The following is an 8,928-nucleotide window of genomic DNA, read 5'->3' on the forward strand; positions in this document are numbered from 1 at the left end:
CTAAGTGTTAGTCCATGTACAGTTAAAGTTCTTTGTAGAAAGCCCTTCTGTATGTCTCTATCATGACATATTTTCTCCACCAATCTCAAGGTTTCGGGTCATACATTAGAGTATTTGATCCATTTTAAATTGATTTTTGTGAATCTATTTCATTCTTCTATGTGTGAATACCCAACTTCCCCTGATCCATCTTTTAAAATGCCTCTTCCTATGCTCCTGTGGGTACCTTTGTCAAATGTTAGGTGGCTGTAGCATGTGTGTTTGTTTTGGGGTCTTCTGTTCTATTCCATTGCACTGTATGTCCCTTTCTGGGCCAGTGTCGTGCTGTCTCTGTCACTGTGGTTCGGTGGTAGTGTGAAATCAGACATGGTGATACCTCCAGCCTTGTTCTTTCTGCTTAGAATTACTTAGATTAGTTTGGGTTTTTTGCTTCCATAGTATCTTCAGGATTGTATTTTCTAGTTCTGTGAATAATGCCACTGGAATTTTGATGAGAGATTGCCTTGAATCTATAGATCACTTTTAGTAGAATCACCATTTGCTTTTTAACATTTTGTTTTTATTGACTGGAACTCATTGGTGGGGGATGAGCATGCCACCGTGCATATATAGAAGTCAGATGAGAACTTTGTGGAGTCATTTCTCTCTTTCCATCTTTACAAGGGTTTCAAAATCAAACTTTGTTGCTAGGCTTCTGTGGTAAGCACCTTTACATCTCACCAGCCCAGTATAGCCATTTTAACTACTAGTTCTGCTAATACACAAGCGTGAGGTGTCTTTTACATCTTTTAGTGTCTTAATTTCTTTCCTCAGTGACTTAAAGTTTTCATATTTCACTTCTTTGGTATGGTTTATTCCTGGGGATATATACAAAACTGTTCAGAGTGAACAGTGAACAGAAACTAATTTCTTTCTCAGCAAGTTTATTATTGTTATGTAAAAATGCTGCTGCATTACATGTTGCCCAGAGTCTTGCTACTTTGCTGAAAGTGTTTATCAGATCTAAGAAGTTTTCTAGTGGAGACTGAGGTCTTCTATGTATTTATCTATATTTTGTCATGTGTTTAGGCATTTTGCCTGCATGTATGTCTGTGCACCATGTGCATGCCTGGGGCCCATGGAGAACAGAAGACGGAATCAGTCCCCTAGAACTGGAGTTACAGACTCCCCTGGGGACTAGGAATCAAACCCGGGTCTTCTGGAAAAGCCACAAGTACTCGTAACCGATGAACTGTCTCTCAAGCTTTTGAAGGTCTTTTAACTACAGGACGATGCCATCTGAAAATAAATCCCACTTTAACCTCTTCCTTTCCTGTTACAGCATTTCTGTTTCTTTTTCATGCTTTATTGATCTACAGACTATTTCTTCTAGATTCTCTCAATCTTCTTTAATATAAAAATTCAAGTCTTTCTCTAATATTATTTATTTATTTTTATGGATATGAGTGCTCTATCCTCATGTGTGCCTTTATGCCAGGAAAGGGCATCAGATCCCACTAGAGATGGTTGTGAGCCACCATGTGGTCGCTGGGAATTGAACTCAGGACCTCTGGAAGAGCAGCCAGTCCTCTTAACTGATGAGCCATCTCTCCAGCCCCTCAAGTGTTTTCTGAAGATATTATGGATTTCTTTAGAATCTAAAGGAACACACACACACCCTTTTTAGGGAAGGGAGATCAAGACAGGGTTTCTTTGTGTAGTCCTGGCTGTCCTGGAACTCCCTCTGTAGACCAGACTAGCCTTGAACTCCAACTGCCTCTGTCCCTCGACCCCCATCCCCAGCGCAGAATTAAAGGGAGTGTCACGGTGCCTAGCCAAGCACCTCCCTTTTCATCTGTAGTTTTATTAATTTGGGCTAGGTCAAGGTGCAGCCCCATTACACGCCACAGTGACACACTTCTAACTAGGTACATTTCCCTGCCTGTCCTACCTTCTGATAATACCATCATACCATGCACCCATTAGAGGATTAATCCACTCCTCAGGTCAGAGACCTTGTGATCCAATTATCTCTTGAAATACCATCACAAACACATTCATAGGTGTGCTTTTCTCATCACAGGGGTTATTTAATCCAGCTAAAGTGACAGAACTCTCACAAGTGCTAATCCCATTCATAAGGGCAGATCCCTCAGGACTTAATCACCTCTATAATTCTCCTCTATTAAAGCTTTGGCATTAGGAACTGAGTTTCATCATGAATTTTGGAGTAAACGCAACATTCAAACTTAAGCAACAATTGTGTGCTATAAAGGTTGGTCTATATAGACTAACAGAAATGGGCTAAATATAAGAGTAAGAGCTAGACAATGGTAGGCCTGAGCTAATGGCCAAGCAGTTTAAATAATATAAGTGTCTATATGATTATTTTATACATGGGTTGTGGGACCGCAGGGGCTTGGTGGAACCTGGAGAGAAGCTCTCCAGCTACAGTTGTGAGCGTCATGTGGCTGCTGGGACTTAAACTTGGGTCTTTATAAAACAGCAAGCCCTCTCAATGGCTGAACCATTTCTTACTAACCTGTAACCCGGCGGGGAGGAGGTTGAAGGCGCGTACAAGGAATATGCTCAACTTTACTTTGGAGTGCCTCCTACTGGTAAAATTCGGTCAAATATTTGACAAATGAAATAAAAATTACGTTGAGAGAGATTAGAATATTTACGCTGTGGGAGACTGACATCAGCAAGTTGGTGCAGTAAGAGTTTACAGCTCCTGTCTCCCCGCAGAAACGTCAGCTTAAACAACTATCTGCATTCCAAACTGCTTTCACAAGGGCAACATCAAATCTAGGCATGAGAGTTCAGGAATGAGGGCAGTACAGACATAAGAAGAGATGTGAGGAAGAGGGCAGGCAGGACAGTGTCCGTTACTCGGGGACTGTGATTTGGCTGTGTCTGTACAAAACGTGAGGGTTGGAATGCATTTGTCTGGTGTAATAGTAGTAAGAGGTAGAGTCTAAAGTAAGGAGGTGATTTAGTTGGTAAAGGACTTCTCTTTACAAGTGTGAGGACCCAAATTTGAGCCCCAGAACCCATGTGAAAAATGCCAGGTGTGGTGGTGTGCAGTTGTAATCCCAGCACTGGGGAGGCAGACATAGCTAGATCCCTAGGGATCACTGGCCAGCCAGACTAAGCTGCCTGGTGAGTTCCAAGCCAGTGAGAGACTCTATCTCAAGCAAAAGGTGGGTGGTACCTGGGGAATGACATTTAAGGTTGTCCTCTAGCTTTTTACGTGTATTCATATGCATGTGCACCCCTGGACATGTGCATATACAAGAACATGTACAAGCACAAAGAAAAAGACATTTATGAAGTGATCAGGTCGCAAGAGCTCTTTATGAAGGATAGTAATGGTAGTAAACCTTGTAGAGGTCTCATGTAATGCTCACCTTGTTTCCCTGCTGCTTTCTTCCATGTGATGAATTTTCCATGTTTCCAGAGAGTTCAGTAACAGCATGCTATCTTAGAAGCAAAGAACAACACTAAACATTTCCAGACAACTGAGCTTGATTCTGCCTTGATCTTGGGCATGCCAACCACTAGAAGTGTGAGAAAATAAAAGTGTGTTCTTTATAAAACCTCAGTTGCAGACATTTTGTTATACTTTCCAAGTTTCAGGCCTGCCCTAATGTAGACTGGGTCCCGCAAACTTAGAGTCCAGTAACCTAGACTATGTACTTGCCCCAGTAGACCCTACTGAACCAACTCACACACATCCAAGCTTCAGGTTAGATCCCATATCCCCAAGGCTAAGACCTTTCTCTGATGATTCAAACAGCCCTGCTTCCATGGAATTAGGACCATCTTCATCCCGTAAACCAAAAATGTGCTGGCCAGTTTTATGTCAACTTGACATAAGCTAGAGTCATCAGAAAGAGGGAGTCCCAGTTGAGATAATACCTCCTTAAGATCCAGCTGTAGGCAAGGTTGTAGGGCATTTTCTTAAGTCCTCATGGGGGAGGACCCAACCTTCTGTGGGTGGTGCCCACCCTGGGCTGGTAGTCTTGGGTTCTATAAGAAAACAGGCTGAGCAAGCTAGTTAGCAGCACCCCTCCATGATCTCTGCATCAGCCCCTCCTCCCAGGTTCCTGCCATGCTTGAGTTCTTACCCTCACTTCCTTTAATGACTGTTACATGGAACTGTGAGGGAAACAAGGCCTTTTCTCCCCAAGTTGCTTCTGTTCATGGTGTTTCATCACAGCAATAAAAACCCTAACTAAAATACTAAACAATAGTCCTTCCATGGTACTGGATTTGTCTTAGTAGACTGAGGTTTCAAGCTGGTCTCTACAGATATAATCCCAAGGCATTCTCATGCAGTCTCAATCACCAGGCCCATGCCAGTGGACCTCTGGACCAGGCTGTTATGCCTGCCCCCATGGTTTCATGCCAGACCCAGCCAATTAGACCTAGTCACTTGGGCCAATCCTCCTGAGGACGCCAAAATCATAATTGCCAGCATATTTTTCTAGATAACCTCAGAATCTCTGGCCAATCTAACTGGGAAGAGATTTGCCTTCCCAGAGTCAGTCTGATAAATAAGGGCGAGGTGACCCTGACTCAGAAGGACTCACTCATAAGTGGATACTAGATATAAAGCAAAGGACAATCAGATTGCAACCCACAGATCCAGGGAGGCTACCTAGCAGTGGGGGACCCTAGGATGACTGTGACTTATAATAAGTTTTGGTTTTACCCAATCACTGGGCAAGCTTTAGTGAAACATTTCACTATTAGGATAAGAATGTGTACCATATCAAGCTGATGAAACAATATGCTGGCTGAACTTTCAGGAGGGGAGGCTAAAATCTTTTTAGACTATGGATTAGCCTATTGAAAAATGTCTGCTGTAAATCGAACAGTGAAGGGGAAGATGAATAGGAATCTCACTTACACAACTTAAGTAAAACATAGCTCTCTGAACAGATGAGGATAGGTCTCTTCTGTATCCCAGAATCTAATCAATATTTATATGCATAATTCATATAATAATATAATAATTCAGCTATTATTTGGATTAAAAGGGCTTATTGGGAAATGTTATCATTTTTACTATTTTCTACAGAGAAAATATTTTCCAGTTTCAAATAACCCTGGGCTCTTGAATTATAACCTGTTTTTATGTTCAAGCTACATGTGTATTATTTCTCCTGCAGTTGTACATGAAATGTTTTTATATTCAAAAAAGGGACAAATACTATAGAATTGTATTACATGAAATATATAGAATATACAAATTCATAGAGACAGGAAGATTAGACGTTATCTCAAGATGGAGAAGAAAGGAATAGAGAGCAGTGATTTCCTAAGTACACAATCTCTGTTTTGTGTGATGGAAAAGCCCCACAAATGGACAGTAGTATCAGGACATAATATCATGAATGTAATAACTCAATGCAATTAATATAATTAATGAATATCATAAATATAATTGTTGAATGAATACTGTGAATGTAATCAATGCATACCATAAATGTAATTAATATCATGAGTGTAATTAATGAATATCATGAGTGTAATTAATATCTTGAATGCAATTCATGCCACTGAATTATGAACTTAAAAATGGTTACAATTGCAAATATTATGTTCATTTAAAAAAAGAAGGTGGAATGTAATCACCATACATTTATGTATGTGTGTATGAAGTTGAAGACAGCGATGTTCTAAAACAAATAAAGGGTCAATTCTAATACAAGGTCATAAAGATCATTAATAATCAGGGAAATATGACTCCAACAAAAGAATCAAGGAAATTACCAGTAACCATGTAAAAATGGACACCAGTAATCTTGCTGTTAAAAAATCCAAACAAACCATTTTTGAGATCAATGATGTACAAGAGAACACAGAAAACTAAAAAGTATCTGAAAAGCAGTACATGAACAAAATGAGTTCAATATGATAGAAACCACATATTTTTTCTGTGGCTGAAGAATACATGAAAAAAAATCCATAAATAGCTTCACTAACACAACATGAGATAGCTTCACTATCTCAACATGTGTGTGATAACCAACACAGAGAATTATTGAAGTTGAAAATTGAGGTCATGTGAAATTACCCAAAGGAAAATCAAAATACAAAGAGTGAAGAATGCCATTTAATAAATGACAAAATATTTCTAAGTCTGTAGAAGAAAACAAACACCCAGACCAATGAAGCCTGAAGGTTCCCTAACTAAAATGCAGAAACAGCAACAAAATGTCTTATAGTCAAATTCTGAGTAGTCAAGTAGATAGTTTTTAAAATAATAAAAAAGACTTATGTACAGTAGAACCCACAGAGATGACCAGTGGATGGTCTAGGAGAAATGTAGGCTGGGCAACAGTGGATGCTGTATTCAAAGTACTAAAAGAAAAAGAAAAAGAAGAAAAAGATAAAATAAAAACTTTCCAGTTAAGAATACAGTGCCTGGCAAAGCTCTTACAGAAATGAAGAAAGATTCTCCCAGACAAACAAAAGCAGTGGAAGTTATTCATCACTAGATCTGCCTTATATGAACCACGAAAGGAAGTTCTTCAAGTTGAAACAAAAGGACAGAAATAACATGAAGACATTTGAACATATGCAACTTCCTATAAAATGAGAATGTATGCGATGCCGATGTTGGAGAGAGACATAGAGACAGAGTTCAGTGGTCAAGTGCCTGCCTGTTATTCATAAGGCAGCAGTTTGGATCCTCATTTCTAAAAAATAAGATTCATGACACCAAGACTATCATTGCGATGCATGAATTATTTTTAACTCCAGTACAAAACTAAAAAAGGACCGTTCATTTAAGACTGTCATCCCATCCCACTCAGAAGGCTGAAGGCAAAGGGACCATTTGAACTTACAAGTTCAAGACCATCCTGGACATCATAGTGAGACTTGTCTCAAAAAGAATCAAGATATAAAACTTTTTAAATTTTAGAAGTCAAAATAACTGTTATTGGTACCATGTATATGATGGTGCATATTTATTACCTCAGGGCTTGAGGAGTTGAGGGAGGAGCATAAATGCAAGGCTAGCCTAGGCTACACAGTGACATCTTACCTCAAAAAGAAATAGGAAATAAACCCAAACTATAATAATTTATTGATGGATACAAAATTATAAAAGATATAGATTATCATGTAAGTAATACAAAAATGATAGGAAAAGGGAAATGATAGTGTCTTGTTTGGCTTCTTTTTCTTCTCTGTATGGCAGGGTGGAGCTCACACATGCTATGCTGCTACTGTAGCACTGAGCTGCACCCCCAGCCCTTCTTTTTCCTTTTTATTTTTGAGACAGGGCTTGTTGAGTCGCTCGAGCTTTCATTGTATAAGCCTTTAATTTATGATTCTATAGCCTCAGCCCAAGAGCTGGGGTTACCCACAAAGACTCCAGGCCCAACTAGGGTTCGGTCCAGAAAAATGTCCCAGAACAAGTATAAGAGCTATGCTTTAGGATTCAAGTAACTAAGCTTATTGAGCATGTAGCAAGCCAAAGTAAAATAACAAATGGAAAGTAGCAGATAGGTAAACATCAACTCGTGGGCTTACAACATCAGGCAGAAACGACTGGGGGAAGCCCTGGTAAGTCAGCAAGCTGGAATTCCTGATTGGCAGTCCCAGGCAAAACAGAGCATTTCCCCTGGGGTGAGGCTCTCAAGGAAAAGGACAAATGGCAAGCAGCAGCTAGATAACAAAACCATGAAATGAGGCTCTTACAGCATCCAGCAGAAACTGGGTTTCCCCTGCTAAAAACAGCCCAGCTGGACTTTCTAATGGGGAGTTCCAAACAGAGAGCTTTCTTTCCACAGAGGAGCTTCTGGCTTCCCATCCCCACCACAGGTATTTTTATACCATGGGATAAACAATAGTAACCTCTGTTGGAAATGATTTACATTCTAGCTATTCCCAAGGGCACTGGTCTTTTAAATACATTAGCTGTTTACCCTTCTCCCTCCCTCCCTGTACAGCAGTTCAGCCTGCCACAGGGAGGGAGTCTTGGAAGACACTTGAGATAAACATACTTGAGTCTTGAGTCTGAGACAGGGGGTCTCGTCACTTATTCTCAGAATCAGTTCTCAATCAGTGCAAACAGCACGTGGCAATTTAGCAATATTACTATTACATCTACAGAGATTTGGATTGCGTTCTTTTGGTGCGTGTTTGAGTGAGAGAGAGAGACAGAGACAGAGAGACACAGAGAAAGAGACAGACAGAGAGGAGAGAGAGACAGAGACAGAGACAGAGAAAATAGAGAGAAAGAGACAAGCCCTGGCTGGCCTGGAACTAGCTATATAGACCAGGTTGACCTTGAACTCACATAGGCAAGCTTCCTGTGCTTCTGTCTTCTTGAGTGCTGGAATTACAAGCATATGCTACCACACCAAAGATTTTGTTTACTTTTGGTTATGTGTATATGTATGTATCTATGTGCCCATGAGTGCAAGTAACCATGGAGTTCAGAAAAATGGGTCAGATACCCTGGAGCTAGAGTTCTTGGCCGTTGTGAGCCATCCGATATAGGTGCTGGGACCTGAACTCCGGTCCTCTGCAAGAGCAATCTGTACTGTTCATCACGGAGCCATTGCTCCAGCACTCAAACGGAGTTTTAATGCATGATCAAAATTAAGTAGTGTAATTTCAAAGTAGAATGCAAAGACTGTAAGGTGTTTATGTAAGCCTCATGGTAGCCTAAAAAAAATTTACCTTTGTTGTATGCAACAAGTATAAAGGGACCAAAGTACACTACTACAAAAATCATCAAACTGTAAAGGAAGTTAATAAGGCAGGAATTAAGGAAATAAAGCAATACAGCCAACAAAATGAAATAATAAATGCTTCCTGACAATGATTGCTTTAAATGTAAACACAATTCAAAAAGATAGGAGGAGAATAGAAATTTTTAAAGAGAGAGCCAGACTTCCATTACATGCTGCCTATGTAAGACTG

This window comes from Onychomys torridus, chromosome 20 (assembly GCF_903995425.1).
Source record: "Onychomys torridus chromosome 20, mOncTor1.1, whole genome shotgun sequence".
Taxonomy (NCBI): domain Eukaryota; kingdom Metazoa; phylum Chordata; class Mammalia; order Rodentia; family Cricetidae; genus Onychomys; species Onychomys torridus.